This window comes from Entelurus aequoreus, linkage group LG18 (assembly GCF_033978785.1).
Source record: "Entelurus aequoreus isolate RoL-2023_Sb linkage group LG18, RoL_Eaeq_v1.1, whole genome shotgun sequence".
In the NCBI taxonomy this organism is placed as follows: domain Eukaryota; kingdom Metazoa; phylum Chordata; class Actinopteri; order Syngnathiformes; family Syngnathidae; genus Entelurus; species Entelurus aequoreus.
The window spans coordinates 50,170,642-50,186,553 of record NC_084748.1 but is presented as its reverse complement, the minus strand read 5'-3'; the positions used below and the strand labels follow the sequence as shown (position 1 = coordinate 50,186,553).

Below are 15,912 nucleotides of genomic sequence, written 5' to 3'. Positions count from 1 at the left end.
TTCGACACAATAATTAAGATAAGGGAGTACAAAAGAATTATATAACATGATAAGAGCCTTTTGATTTACAGAGTTTTTGATTTTATGTAACATAGCAATATTTTTTGCCATCTTTGTCTTAAGTATATTTATGCACAGTTTCCAATTTAATTTATCATCTATATGGATTCCCAAAAATGTTGTTGAATACACCCTTTCTATCTCCATATCATACATTCTTATATGACACTGTTTGTTATTTTTCCTATTTCCAAAAATTATATATTTTGTTTTATTTAGGTTGATTGATAGTTTATTGGCATCAAACCATTGCTTTAGTACAGGGGTCGGCAACCCGCGGCTCTAGAGCCGCATGCGGCTCTTTAGCACCGCCCTAGTGGCTCTCTGGAGATTTTTCAAAAATGTATGAAGAATGGAAAAAGATGAGGGGAAAAAAATCTATTTTTTTGTTTTAGTATGGTTTCTGTAGGAGGACAAACATGACACAAACCTCCGTAATTGTTATAAATCACACTGTTTATATTAAACATGCTTCACTGATTCCAGTATTTGGCGAGCGCCGTTTTGTCCTACTAATTTTGGCGGTCCTTGAACTCACCGTATAGTTTGTTTACATGTATAACTTTCTCCGACTTTCTAGGACGTGTTTTATGCCACTTCTTTTTCTGTCTCATTTTGTCCACCACACTTTTAACGTTGTGCGTGAGTGCACAAAGGTGAGTTTTGTTGATGTTGTTGACTTGTGTGGAGTGCTAATCAGACATATTTGGTCACTGCATGACTGGAAGCTAATCGATGCTAACATGCTATTTAGGCTAGCGATATGTACATATTACATCATTATGCCTCATTTGTAGCTATATTTGAGGTCATTTAGTTTCCTTTAAGTCCTCTTAATTAAATGTATATCTCAGGACACATGTAATATGGCTTTTATTTTTTTGCGGCTCCAGACAGATTTGTTTTTGTATTTTTGGTCCAATATGGCTCTTTCAACATTTTGGGTTGCCGACCCCTGCTTTAGTATATGGAGTTCACTCTCTACAGTCCCTAAGAGTTGGCCAAGGTCTTGCCCAGAACAGTACAGACTTGTATCGTCAGCAAAGAGAATACATTTGAGTTTTTTAAAGATTTTACAGATATCATTAATGTACAATAAAAACAATTTTGGTCCCAATACAGAACCTTGGGGTACTCCATGTGTTATAATCTTGTTATCTGAATCTACATTATTCATATGCACGTACTGTTCTCTGCCACCAAGATAACTCTTCAACCAATCATGAGCAAGACCTCTGACACCATACCTCTGCATTTTGTTTAAAAGCAATGTATGATGGATGGTGTCAAAGGCCTTGCTCAGGTCAATAAAAAGGCCAACAACAAACTCCCTCTTACCAATTGCAGTGGTTACCTCCTCAACTAGTTCCATCACTGCCATGGAAGTGGACCTGTTTGGTCGAAAGCCGTATTGGTGTTCACTTAGCAAGTGTTGCTTATCAATAAAACTGTCTAATCTTGACACAAACAATTTTTCAAGGATTTTTGAAAATTGTGAGAGTATAGAAATAGGCCTATAGTTGATGAACTGATGCTTATCTCCACTTTTGTAGATGGGAATAACTTTTGCCGTTTTCATTTTCTTTGGGAAAACACCTTTTATAAAAGAAATATTACATATATAAGTGAAGGGAACAGCTATAAAATCAACAATTTCCCTGATCAGAGAAAAGTCCAAGTCACAGCAGTCTGTTGACTTCTTGTTTTTCTGAGAATTTACAATTTCTGTGATTTCACTTTCATGGACGGGGGAAATAAAAAACGATTCTAAGTTGCTTTGAATGGTATGTTCATTAAATTTGACACTGTTTTAAATTAGGTCCAACGTTCACAAAGAAGGTGTTAAAAGCATCCGTTATTTCCTTAGAGTCATTTAGAGTTTGATTATTTTCTATGAAATAGCTTGGATGTTCCTTATTTGTCATGTTTTTTTTAATGATGCCATTCAAAACTTTCCACGTACCCTGGATGCTATTTTTATGTTGTTCTAATAGGTTACAGTAATATGTTCTTTTGCTGTGCTTTATTATTTGTGTTAACTTATTTTTATACGTTTTATATTTGTGTTCAGTTTCTTTGGTTCTGTGCTTGAAATGTCTTCTGTAAAGATCATTTTTCTTTTTGCAGGACTTCAATAGTCCCTTTGTGATCCATGGTTTGTCCTTACCAGTGCTGTCCTTAATGTCATGTTTTTTCATTGGACAGTGCTTATCATACAATGTTATGAAAATGTTGGGAAAATGTTCATATGCCTCATCCTGGTCTGTGGAGGTGTAAACCTCCTCCAGTCTTGAGCACATAACTCAGACTTAAAAGCTGCCATAGTGTCTGGTGTTTGGTGTCTAACAAATCTATATTGAACTGCTTTTTTGGTCCCTCTCTGATCAAAGAAATTGTGTAAAATACTGAATACAGGTAAATGATCACTTATGTCGTTGAGTAGTAGTCCTGTTGTTATTTGATTCTCAGGTTGATTGGTGAAAATGTTATCTATCAGTGTGGCAAAGTCTACTGTTATTCTGGTAGGTTTTATGATAAGGGGAAAAAAAATATTGCTGTACAATCCTGTTATAAAATCGGTTGTTTTGGTACTGTCCATACTTACCGCCATGTGCTTCCTCAAATTTGACGTTGAGTTCATGTAAGCTTAAGCTTGTTGCCGCTGAAATCTCGTGACCGCCTGGCTCTGTTTGATTGGTGAAACGGAGTGAAACGTCACCAGTGACTGTATTTGATTGGTGAAACGTCACCAGTGTCTGTATTTGATTGGTGAAACGTCACCAGTGACTGTATTTGATTAGTGAAACGTCACCAGTGACTGTATTTGATTGGTGAAACGTCACCAGTGACTGTATTTGATTGGTGAAACGTCACCAGTGACTGTATTTGATTGGTGAAACGTCACCAGTGACTGTATTTGATTGGTGAAACGTCACCAGTGTCTGTATTTGATTGGTGAAACGTCACCAGTGACTGTATTTGATTGGTGAAACGTCACCATTGACTGTATTTGATTGGTGAAACGTCACCAGTGACTGTATTTGATTGGTGAAACGTCACCAGTGACTGTGTTTGATTGGTGAAACGTCACCAGTGACTGTATTTGATTGGTGAAACGTCACCAGTGACTGTATTTGATTGGTGAAACGTCACCGGTGACTGTATTTGATTGGTGAAACGTCACCGGTGACTGTATTTGATTGGTGAAACGTCACCGGTGACTGTATTTGATTGGTGAAACGTCACCGGTGACTGTCTTTGATTGGTGAAACGTCACCGGTGACTGTCTTTGATTGGTGAAACGTCACCGGTGACTGTCTTTGATTGGTGAAACGTCACCGGTGACTGTATTTGATTGGTGAAACGTCACCGGTGACTGTATTTGATTGGTGAAACGTCACCGGTGACTGTATTTGATTGGTGAAACGTCACCGGTGACTGTATTTGATTGGTGAAACGTCACCGGTGACTGTCTTTGATTGGTGAAACGTCACCAGTGACTGTATTTGATTGGTGAAACGTCACCAGTGACTGTATTTGATTGGTGAAACGTCACCAGTGACTGTGTTTGATTGGTGAAACGTCACCAGTGACTGTGTTTGATTGGTGAAACGTCACCAGTGACTGTATTTGATTGGTGAAACGTCACCAGTGACTGTATTTGGTTGGTGAAACGTCACCAGTGACTGTCTTTGATTGGTGAAACGTCACCAGTGACTGTGTTTGATTGGTGAAACGTCACCAGTGACTGTATTTGATTGGTGAAACGTCACCAGTGACTGTATTTGATTGGTGAAACGTCACCAGTGACTGTATTTGATTGGTGAAACGTCACCGGTGACTGTATTTGATTGGTGAAACGTCACCGGTGACTGTATTTGATTGGTGAAACGTCACCAGTGACTGTATTTGATTGGTGAAACGTCACCAGTGACTGTATTTGATTGGTGAAACGTCACCAGTGACTGTATTTGATTGGTGAAACGTCACCAGTGACTGTATTTGATTGGTGAAACGTCACCGGTGACTGTGTTTGATTGGTGAAACGTCACCAGTGACTGTATTTGATTGGTGAAACGTCACCAGTGACTGTATTTGATTGGTGAAACGTCACCAGTGACTGTATTTGATTGGTGAAACGTCACCGGTGACTGTCTTTGATTGGTGAAACGTCACCGGTGACTGTATTTGATTGGTGAAACGTCACCGGTGACTGTATTTGATTGGTGAAACGTCACCGGTGACTGTATTTGATTGGTGAAACATCACCGGTGACTGTATTTGATTGGTGAAACGTCACCGGTGACTGTATTTGATTGGTGAAACGTCACCGGTGACTGTATTTGATTGGTGAAACGTCACCGGTGACTGTATTTGATTGGTGAAACGTCACCAGTGACTGTATTTGATTGGTGAAACGTCACCAGTGACTGTGTTTGATTGGTGAAACGTCACCAGTGACTGTGTTTGATTGGTGAAACGTCACCAGTGACTGTATTTGATTGGTGAAACGTCACCAGTGACTGTATTTGATTGGTGAAACGTCACCAGTGACTGTGTTTGATTGGTGAAACGTCACCAGTGACTGTATTTGATTGGTGAAACGTCACCAGTGACTGTGTTTGATTGGTGAAACGGAGTCATGCGATAGATCCTACTTTGAAGGTCTGTCTGACAAACCAAAACAAACAAAGCGTGCATTAACGCTTTGAGTACCTTGAAGGTAGAAAAGCGCTATACAAGTATAACCCATTTATCATTTATTTTAGTGTGAAGCAACTGGGATGAGAATCAGCACCTCCAAGTCCGAGTCCATGGTTCTCGCCCGGAAAAGGGTGGAGTGCCATCTCCGGGTTGGGGAGGAGACCCTGCCCCAAGTGGAGGAGTTCAAGTACCTGGGAGTCTTGTTCAGGAGTGAGGGAAGAGTGGATGGTGAGATCGACAGGCGGATCGGTGCGGCGTCTTCAGTAATGCGGACGCTGTATCGATCCGTTGTGGTGAAGAAGGAGCTGAGCCGGAAGGCAAAGCTCTCAATTTACCTGTCGATCTACGTTCCCATCCTCACCTATGGTCATGAGCTTTGGGTTATGACCGAAAGGACAAGATCACGGGTACAAGCGGCCCAAATGAGTTTCCTCCGCCGGGTGGAGCGTCTCTCCCTTAGAGATAGGGTGAGAAGCTCTGTCATCCGGGAGGAGCTCAAAGTAAAGCCGCTGCTCCTCCACATGGAGAGGAGCCAGATGAGGTGGTTCAGGCATCTGGTCAGGATGCCACCCGAACGCCTCCCTAGGGAGGTGTTTAGGGCACGTCCGACCAGTAGGGGGCCACGGGGAAGACCCAGGACATGTTGGGAAGACTATGTCTCCCAGCTGGTCTGGGAACGCCTCGGGATCCCCCGGGAGGAGCTGGACCAAGTGGCTGGGGAGAGGGAAGTCTGGGCTTCCCTGCTTAGGCTGCTGCCCCCGCGACCCCACCTCGGATAAGCGGAAGAAGATGGATGGATGGATGGATGGCACATGGAAACAGTTAGCATACTTACAAGATGACGCCAAGTACCAAAATCCATGATTTTTAAGTTAAAACATGCAAAATAGGCAATGATTTGCAATGGTTTTTGAGTTAAAACACGCAAAAATATGCCAAAGTGCTACCATAGAACTATAGTTTGCTACCAATAGCATGCTATCATGGAAACAGTTTCCATATTTACAAAATGGCATCAAGTACCAAAACGTTCATCCATTCATCAATGTTCTACCATTAAATGTTAGCATACTTACAAGATGACGCCAAGTACCAAAATCCATGATTTTTAAGTTAAAACATGCAAAATTGTCCAAAGTGCTAGCATAAAACTATAGCTTGTCACCAATAGCATGCTATCATGGAAGGTTGTATTAGCCTGCATGTTAGCATTTCATCACGTTATTATTTCACTTTCACTTTTTGATTTGAGGGAGAAAAAGTCAACGGGCGACTTTGCTTCAATCCAATCCCCAAAACACCTTTTTTGATTGTTTGATTAGTCTCACATCTTGTGCTCGCATCCACGCTGACTTTCCATTAAAACTGTTCTCCTTTCTCTCCACAGTGTGACGTGTTCAAGTGCTTCTGCAGAAGGTAGGACATTTAGCCGCTCTTTGTCTTCACTTCACACTGACAAGTATCTTCATTTACACATTATTTACAAATATCACATATTAGACACAAAGTCTGTTCTCTGAGAAACAGGAAGTCCTCGGCACTGGCCTAATATGGTCGTGTTTCCTGCTTCTAGCCAGTACTCAAGCAGCAGCATTCTGGATTCTAATTTACAACCAGTTTAGAGAGTCCGGTGAGAAGACCGTGACTGTAGTCCAGCCTGCTGTAGACCAAGGCATGTATTAGGCCTTCTTAGTGTGATTTACACTTTATTCCTCTGCTTTTAAAAATGTATTTAAGTGGTTAAAAATCTCCTGTTGACTGCTAAAGTTCAAGTCTGAGTCCTAAAGAAAGTGCGCTAGTGCTAGCATGTTGATGTTAGCATGCTAGCACTAGCCTGCTAACAGGCGTGAGACAAATACCAAGTTGTATGAATCTGATGTTTACGCCAGCAAAATTAGTTAAAGAAAAGTCAGCATGCTAGTGCTAGCATGTTAATGCTAGCATGCTAGCACAAGCCGGCGAACAGGCGTGAGCCAAATACCAAGTTGTATGATTCTGATGTTTACGCCCGTAAAATTAGTTAAAAAAAAGTTAGCATGCCAATGCTAGAATGCTAATGCTAGGATGTAAATGCTATCATGCTAGCACAAGCCGGCAAACAGGCGTGAGCCAAATACCAAGTTGTATGATTCTGATGTTTACGCCCGCAAAATTAGTTAAAGAAAAGTTAGCATGCTAATGCTAGCATGCTGATGCTAGCATGCTAATGCTAGCATGATAGCACAAGCCGGCGAACAGCGTGAGCCAAATACCAAGTTGTATGATTCTGATGTTTACGCCCGCAAAATTAGTTAAAAAAAAATTAGCATGCTAATGCTAGAATGCTAATGCTAGCATAAATATGCTAGCATGCTAGCACAAGCCGGCAAACAGGCGCGAGCCAAATACCAAGTTGTATGATTCTGATGTTTACGCACGCAAAATTAGTTAAAGAAAAGTTAGCATGCTAATGCTAGCATGCTAATGCTAGAATGCTAATGCTAATATGTAAATGCTAGCATGCTAGCACAAGCCGGCGAACAGGCATGAGCCAAATACCAAGTTGTATGATTCTGATGTTTACGCCCGCAAAATTAGTTAAAGAAAAGTTAGCATGCTAATGCTAGCATGCTAATGCTAGCATGATAGCACAAGCCGGCGAACAGCGGGAGCCAAATACCAAGTTGTATGATTCTGATGTTTACGCCCGCAAAATTAAAGAAAAGTTAGCATGCTAATGCTAGCATGTTGATGCTAGCATGCTAGCACTAGCCGGCGAACAGGCGTGAGCCAAATACCAAGTTGTATGATTCTGATGTTTACGCCCACAAAATTAGTTAAAGAAAAGTTAGCATGCTAATGCTAGCATGTTGATGTTAGCATGCTAGCACTAGCCGGCGAACAGGCGTGAGCCAAATACCAAGTTGTATGATTCTGATGTTTATGCCCACAAAATTAGTTAAAGAAAAGTTAGCATGCTGATGCTAGCATGCTAATGCTAGCATGATAGCACAAGCCGGCGAACAGTGTGAGCCAAATACTAAGTTGTATGATTCTGATGTTTACGCCCGCAAAATTAAAGAAAAGTTAGCATGCTAATGCTAGCATGTTGATGTTAGCATGCTAGCACTAGCCGGCGAACAGCGTGAGCCAAATACCAAGTTGTATGATTCTGATGTTTACGCCCGCAAAATTAGTTAAAGAAAAGTTAGAATGTTAATGCTAGCATGCTAGCACTAGCCTGCTAACAGCATGAGCTAAATACCAAGTCATATGACTCTGAGGTTTACGCAAGCGAAATTAGTTAAAGAAGTAAACAATCAGATGGTAGCATGTTAATGTTAGCATGCTAGCACTGGCCTGCTAGTAGTTAGCATGTGCCAAACACCAAGTTATATGACTCTGAGGTTTACACCTGCAAAATTAGTAAAAAAAAAGTAAACAATCTGATGGTAGCATGTTAATGTTAGCTTGCCAACATTAGCCTGCTAACAGTTAGCACGTGCCAAACACCAAGTTGTACGACTAAGGTGAATGCCTAGCAAACTAGCATGCTAACGCTAAGCAATGGACGAACATTAGCAAAACATTTTTTTTTAATTAATTCATCTGTATTAAATAATTAAGTATAATTTAAAAAAAAAAAGCTCATTATGGCTAATGCTTTAATATTGAGTATTTTATCTGTGAGATTATGACGTAGTGCAGCTTTAGTGGTGTTTTATAGTGAATGTCCGCCAAAGAAACGAGGTTGTAAGAAGACGAGCAGCAATAAAAGAAGCTTCTGGTGGTTAAAGTGCGACTTTGGAGTGCTGCTGTGTAATTATGCCGCGCACAAACAACAATAAAAACATGGCGTACAGCAAATCCTCATCCAGCCCGTCTCCCGCTTTTACTCTTATTGTTTGTTTGCCGATCACGATGAGTACATCTCCGGGTTATTACTCCCATCCAGAGATGATGTGTTGGACTATTACGCTACTACACAATTACATCTCACACAAAGTCTCACAACTGCAGGGAGGATTCTGGGTAATATCAGTGTGTGTGTGTGTGTGTGTGTGTGTGTGCGTGTGTGCGTGTGTGTGTGTGTTCTTGTATTTCCAGCCTTCTTGAGACACGAAAAAGGAAAAGTATCTTCCATATGAGGAGGTGTGAACAAGTGATGACATAAATCAATAACATTGCATCTAATAGAGAGCCAAATACTAGAGTCTGTGAACATTGCTCCAAAGTCAGGATTTTTTTGTTGATTCAATGTACATATGATCAACATATGAAATAACAAGTGTGTGTAAGAAATTGAAATGCGCCTCCTTTGGCCAAAATTAATACAAATAAATAAATAAACATGTATATAGAGACATGCTGTAATAACTTGAAGTAAATAATGAAGTTTAGAAACCAATTACAAACAAAAAAATCAAAAATGAACTAAAAGCAGTCTTTTTCTCACAATGTGTCGACTTTTGTCTTATAAAATTGGGAACATTTTCGCATATTCTTTCTGTTTCTGTAATACTGCAATATTTTATTGTAAAATTATTACTTTTTTAATGCAAAATGGTGACATTTGTCATATAAAAATCTGACTTATCACAATATTGCCAATTTTTTTGTTGTTCTTGTAAAATAGTGACATTTTTTGAGTAAAATTATGGCTTTTCTCATAATTTTGCCAAGTAAAATTCTGATTATTATTATAACATTGCCAACAATTTGAAAGTTTTCTTATAAAATTGTGACTTTTGTCGAGTAAAATTACGACTTTTCATAAAATTGCCAAAATGTTAAGCTTTTCTTGTAAAATTGCGACTGTTATTATAATACTGCCAAAATTATAAGTTTTTCTTGTGAAATTGTGACCTTTTTCTTGTGAAATTCCAACTCATTTTTCACAACAAGCTTTTTTATATGTGCATAGTATGTATATATTATTAATGTTGTAAATACACTTCTTTATATATCTAGAAAGGCTGGTCCTAAAGAGGGAGGCTTTTTTATCAGGTCTCAAGAAGGTCACACATATAAGAATGTGTGTGTGTGTGTGTGTGTGTGTGTGTGTGTGTGTGTGTGTGTGTGTGTGTGTGTGTGTGTGTGTGTGTGTGTGTGTGTGTTTGTGTGTGTTTGTGTGTGTTTTTGTATTCCTACCCTTCTTGAGACATGAAGAAGGAAAAGTATGAGGAGGTGTGAACAAGTGATGACATTAATCAATAACATTGCATCTAATAGAGAGCCAAATACTAGAGTCTGTGAACATTGCTCCAAAGTCAGGATTTTTTTGTTGATTCAATGTACATATGGTCAACATATGAAATAACAAGTGTGTGTAAGAAATTGAAATGCGCCCCCTTTGGCCAAAATTCATTTAAAAATTGTTTTTAAAAAATAAAAAAAAGAATATAGAGACATACTGTAATAACTTGAAGTAAATAATGAAGTTTAGAAACCAATTACAAACGAAAAAATCAAAAATGAACTAAAAGCAGTCTTTTTCTCACAATGTGTCGACTTTTGTCTTATAAAATTGGGAACAATTTCTCATAATATTTCTGTTTCTGTAATACTGCAATATTTTATTGTAAAATTATTACTTTTTTAATGCAAAATGGTGACATTTGTCATATAAAAATCTGACCTATCACAATATTGCCCATTTTTTTGTTGTTCTTGTAAAATAGTGACATTTTTTGAGTAAAATGATGACTTTTCTCATAATTTTGCCAAGTAAAATTCTGATTATTATTATAACATTGCCAACAATTTGAAAGTTTTCTTATAAAATTGTGACTTTTGTCGAGTAAAATTACGACTTTTCATAAAATTGCCAAAATGTTAAGCTCTTCTTGTAAAATTGCGACTGTTATTGAGTAAAATTCCAACTTTTATCATAATATTGCACACATGTTCAGTTTTTCTTGTAACATTTTGACTTGCGTTGAGTAAAATGACGACTTTTATTATAATACTGCCAAAATGACAAGTTTTTCTTGTGAAATTCCAACTCATTTTTCACAACTAGCTTTTTTATATTTGCATAGTATGTATATATTATTAATGTTGTAAATACACTTCTTTATATATCTAGAAAGGCTGGTCCTAAAGAGGGAGGCATTTTTATCAGGTCTTAAGAAGGTAACAAATATAAGAATGTGTGTGTGTGTGTGTGTGTGTGTGTGTGTGTGTGTTCTTGTATTCCTACCCTTCCTGAGACATGAAGAAAGAAAAGTATCTTCCATATGAGGAGGTGTGAACAAGTGATAACATAAATCAATAACATTGCATCTAATAGAGAGCCAAATACTAGAGTCTGTGAACATTGCTCCAAAGTCAGGATTTTTTGGTTGATTGAATGTGCATACAAAAGTAAACATTGACTACGCTACTAAGACTATAGTGGCCATTAACAGTTAGCTTCTACAGCTGGGTTGCCCAAAGTGCGGCACAGGGGCCATCTGTGGTCCCTGACTCCTTTGTCATCGGCCTTAAGCACATTACAAAAAACAAAAAATTGAGATCTCATTTACACCCCCTGGTGGTGACATCTATCAACATGAGGGTGGTCCCAAAAAGGAAGGATTTTTCAAATTGACTGTGTCGCTTTTAAAAGTGCTCCCCCTCTGGCCAATATATGAAATAACAAGTGTGTGTAAGAAATTGAAATGCGCCTCCTTTGGCCAAAATTAATACAAATAAATAAATAAACATGTATATAGAGACATACTGTTATAACTTGAAGTAAATAATGAAGATTAAAAACCAATTACAAACAAAAAATTAACTAAAAGCTTTTCTTTTTTTATATTTGCATAGTATGTATATATTATTAATGTTGTAAATACACTTCTTTATAAATCTAGAAAGGCTGGTCCTAAAGAGGAGGTCTCAAGAAGTTAAGAAATACAAGAGTGTGTGTGTGTTTTATTTATTTTCATTTGATTTTGCTTCTATAAACTGGAAAAGTGTCTGTTCAAAATAAAAGGTAGACTTTTTCACAAAAATCACTATTTTATTTAAAGTTTATAAACCCAAGATAATTGAAACGTTGATAAAACGTAAATTCCACACCTTTTTCCCACACTTTGAGCCCTGCGATTTAAAAAACGGTGCGGCTAATTTCGGGATTTTTCTTCTCTGACGGCCGTAATGCGAATAGTTGTTATGAAACACGTGCATTGACGTTGAAATGTTGTGCTTGGCGCCATCTTTTGGACGGGTTTACTCACTGCAGTTACCGGGTGAATGCCTGCAAGTGTTTCCTGCTTTTTAAAGCTCTGAACCGGAAGTAGAAGTGCAGTTCTGTCTTCTGGCCGTCCATAGAGTTTCTACTAAAACAGCGTGGCCATTTTATGGATTTTTCCTCACTGACGACCATAATGCGAATCCTTTTCATGAAACACATGGAATTACGTTGACATGGCGTGTAATTGTCTGTCTTATTGCGCCATCTTTTGGACTAGTTCGCTCACTGCAAATGCCTTCAACCGGAAGTAAAATTGACATTTTGTTCTCTGGTAGTCCATAGCGTTTCTACTCGTATGGATCCTCCATTCATCACTCCGAGCAACGTTTGTCAGTTTTACAATATAACTAAAACAATTCTTACTTACTAAAGTGTCCCTGTCGGGAGTGTTTTCATGCATATTTGTACGTGCTGTCGGAATGCTAGCATTAGCTAACATGCTAACACATTTACGAGTGTCTGCGTCAGACCAACTATAAACAACGCTAATGATGCTGGTTAGCATTACTGTCTTAAATTAAATTGATGGAAAAGCCGTAATTGATAACTTCGCTTTGATGAACTCACGGACTAGCTCGAACGCTACCGTGAAAAAAAGAGTCATTAACATCGTTCCCCATAAAAAAAAAAAAGAAGTCATATCTCGATTTAAACGTATATGAACACATTATTGTCTGAGCAAATAAATAAAAAATAGTTGTGTCATTGAACCTACCAGCTGTAGAACAGGGGTGGTGTTACGGTGCGTTCAAGGACCTCTGTAAAGAGTAGGACAGCCAAAGAGTAGAACGCTCGCTCAATATATTACATAATAATAGATTTTATATGCAGTGCACTTATCGTTTAAATAGATATTAAAGTGCTAAAGTACAAAGCAAAATATGAAACAATTCAAGTTTAGTCCTATAAGAGATAAAATGCTAAAACATTATCAGTGAAGCAAAAGAAACACAAAACATGTAAAAGGGTGTTCTTTTCTAACTGTGTGTTTATTTATTGTAGTTATTTAAAAGGATTTTAATCGGTCAGCACATTCAACAATATTGGGATTATAATAAGGATGCTAGTTTTGCTCACAATAACAGTGATATAAAACCCTAGCACTAGCACTAGCACAGGGGATCTAGAGCAGCATGCGGCTCTTTAGCGTGCAAAAATGGAAAAAGATGAGGGAAAACATTTATTTTTGTTCCAATAATGTTTGTGCAGGAAGACAAACATGACACAAACATTCGTAATTGTTAAAAATCCCACAGTTTATATTAAAAACGCTTCACTTGATGAGAGGATTTGGTGAGTGCCGTTTTGTCCTACTAATTACGGCGGTCCTTGAACTCACCGTCGTTTGCTCACATGTACAACTTTCTCCGACGCTGCCACAGAAAGACGTGTTTTATGCCGCTCCTTCCTTGTCCCGTTTTGTCCACCAAACCTTTTATACTGTGCGTGAATGCACAAAGGTGAGCTTTCGGAGAAATGCGAGACGGGGGTGGTTTCACGGTGCGTTCAAGGACCTCTGATAAGAGTAGGACAACCAAAGAGTGGAAGGCCCGCTAGAAATAATACATAGTAATGGATTTTATTTGCAATGCACTTATAGTTTAAATAAATGTTAAAGTGCTAAAGTACAACGCAATACATGAAACAATTCAAGTTTAGTACTTTAAAGAGATAAAATGCTAAAACATTATCAGTGAAGCAAAAGAAACACAAAATATGTAAAAGTATTTTTTTTTTAACTGTGTGTTTATTTATTTTAGTTATTTAAAAACACGTTCTAAGGATTTTAATCTTTTTAACTTTTTCAGCACATTCAACAATATTGGATTATAATAAGGATGCTAGTTTTGCTCACAATAACAGTGATATAAAACCCCTAGCACTAGCACTAGCACGGGGGATCTAGAGCAGCATGCGGCTTTTTAGCGCCGCCCTACTGGCTCCCTGGAGCTTTTTAAATAATGTGCGAAAACATTTGTTTTTTTGTTCCAATAGTGTTTGTGCAGGAGGACAAACATGACACAAACATTCGTAATTGTTAAAAATCCCACAGTTTATATCAAACATGCTTCTCTGATGAGAGGATTTGATGAGTGCCGTTTTGTCCTACTAATTACGGCGGTCCTTGAACTCACCGTAGTTCGGTCACATGTACAACTTTCTCAGACGCTGCCACGGAAAGACGTGTTTTATGCCGCTCCTTCCTTGTCTCGTTTTGTCCACCAAATGTTTTATACTGTGTGTGAATGCACAAAGGTGGTTTTACGGTGCGTTCAAGGACCTCTGAAAAGAGTAGGACAACCAAAGAGTGGAACGCCAGCTACAAATAATACGTAATAATGGATTTTATTTGCAATGCACTTATCGTTGAAATAAATGTTAAAGTGCTAAAGTACAAAGCAATACACGAAACAATTAAAGTTTAGTCCTTGCTAAAACAAAACATGTAAAAGAGTATTTTTTTCTAACTATGTGTTTATTTATTTGAAACAATCTAAGGATTCTAGTGCATGTATCAGTAATATTGCGATTATAATAGTTTTGGTCACAATAACCGTGATATAAAATGTTAAAATTGCCCCAAACGTTAACGCTTGGCCATCACTCCAGCAGCACTGAGAGCAGTCTTAACCAAACTACCTTGAGACGTTGTTGCCACGCCCAGTGCCGACAAAGTAATGAACTCAGATATTTAATAATAAACCAAGATATGTTGTCATAATCAGCTCATAAATGTTCCATTCAAATATTTACATTTTAAAAACAATTATCTTTGTTAAAACACACAAAAGTACTAAAAATTGGTACCGTGTTGATTAAAATGTGAAAGTTACTCATTCCTACATATGTAGGGAAGAGATTCACATGGCCCCATTCCTGGGTGGATCTCGCGTGAGAGGAAGAGGGGGGGTTAATCGTTTTTGTTTAATGCTGTCTGTTGAAAAGGATGGAAAGCGCCACTCTAGGCAACGGACTGGAATTGCCACAGAAGACATTTTATACTATTCAACACCCTACTGCCATCTGGCGGCTAATTCGTCACGTTTCATGTGTCAGGCAACTTACACTGTGATCTACTAATATGGCTACAAAAACAACAAGACCATGCTGCCAAACATAAGTGCTATTTTGTTGTCGTTTACCCTTGGGTGTGTGTGTGTGTGTGTGTGTGTGTGTTGTACATCCAAGCTTTTCCTCCTCCAGCGTTTGGAGCGCGCTCAGTCGGCGTTGTGAGTATCGCTCCTCATTAGCGGCTAATGTTTGGCGGCTAAGCGCGGCGGAGGCCACAAAGGCGAGTGTTTGGTCCATCTGCCACGTTGGAACCGACGTGGGACTTTTTTTTCTTTTCAGTATTTCTTTTCCACGTCCATCTTGGAAGTCGTGCAATCAAGCGCCGAGTGGTGTCGACTTCTTTACAATGCCCGGGGGAGTAAATTAGAATGAGCATAAATAGAAATAGATACAGCGGCCATGCTAAGCCACATGCCGATGCGGCGGCCATCTTGGTAGGGGCCACCTTCCCATTTAAGGTAATGCTAAAATCACACTTTTTTTATTATGTTTTTTTTTTTAAATCAAACATTAATGTAAATCAAATTCATGGGAAAATGTTATTATTTAAGTGGAAAAGTAGCAATTTTAACTACTTTGACTATGGTCCTATGCCAGTACTTTTTGAGACAAGCACTAAACATGTCATCATATTCTAACCAGTGACGGAGCAGGAAGTGGCTAGGAATATGTTTGCTGCAAAATGTCCTGTGTTACCCGGGCTCCTCCCACAGTGCCTGATCTGCGTTCCCCCCAATTTATACTCACGACCCTCCGTGACAATTGTGGACTTGTGGCTAATTTGGTGTGTTTGTTTCCTGATCATTGCCTCCCACACCTGTTATCGGTTGCCAATCAGGATGCTTTACACGGGT

At 38.7% G+C, this 15,912-nt stretch overlaps 1 protein-coding gene across 1 annotated transcript in view; it reads left to right on the top strand.

Moving 5' to 3' along the window:
• LOC133634240 (receptor-type tyrosine-protein phosphatase delta-like) overlaps positions 1 to 15,912 on the top strand; it is a 643,216-nt gene that overhangs the window by 160,633 nt on the left and 466,671 nt on the right. The window contains exon 3 of the mRNA XM_062027362.1: positions 6,152 to 6,180. The gene's annotated coding sequence lies outside the window, so the exon portion shown is untranslated. The remainder of the gene's footprint in view (positions 1 to 6,151; positions 6,181 to 15,912) is intronic.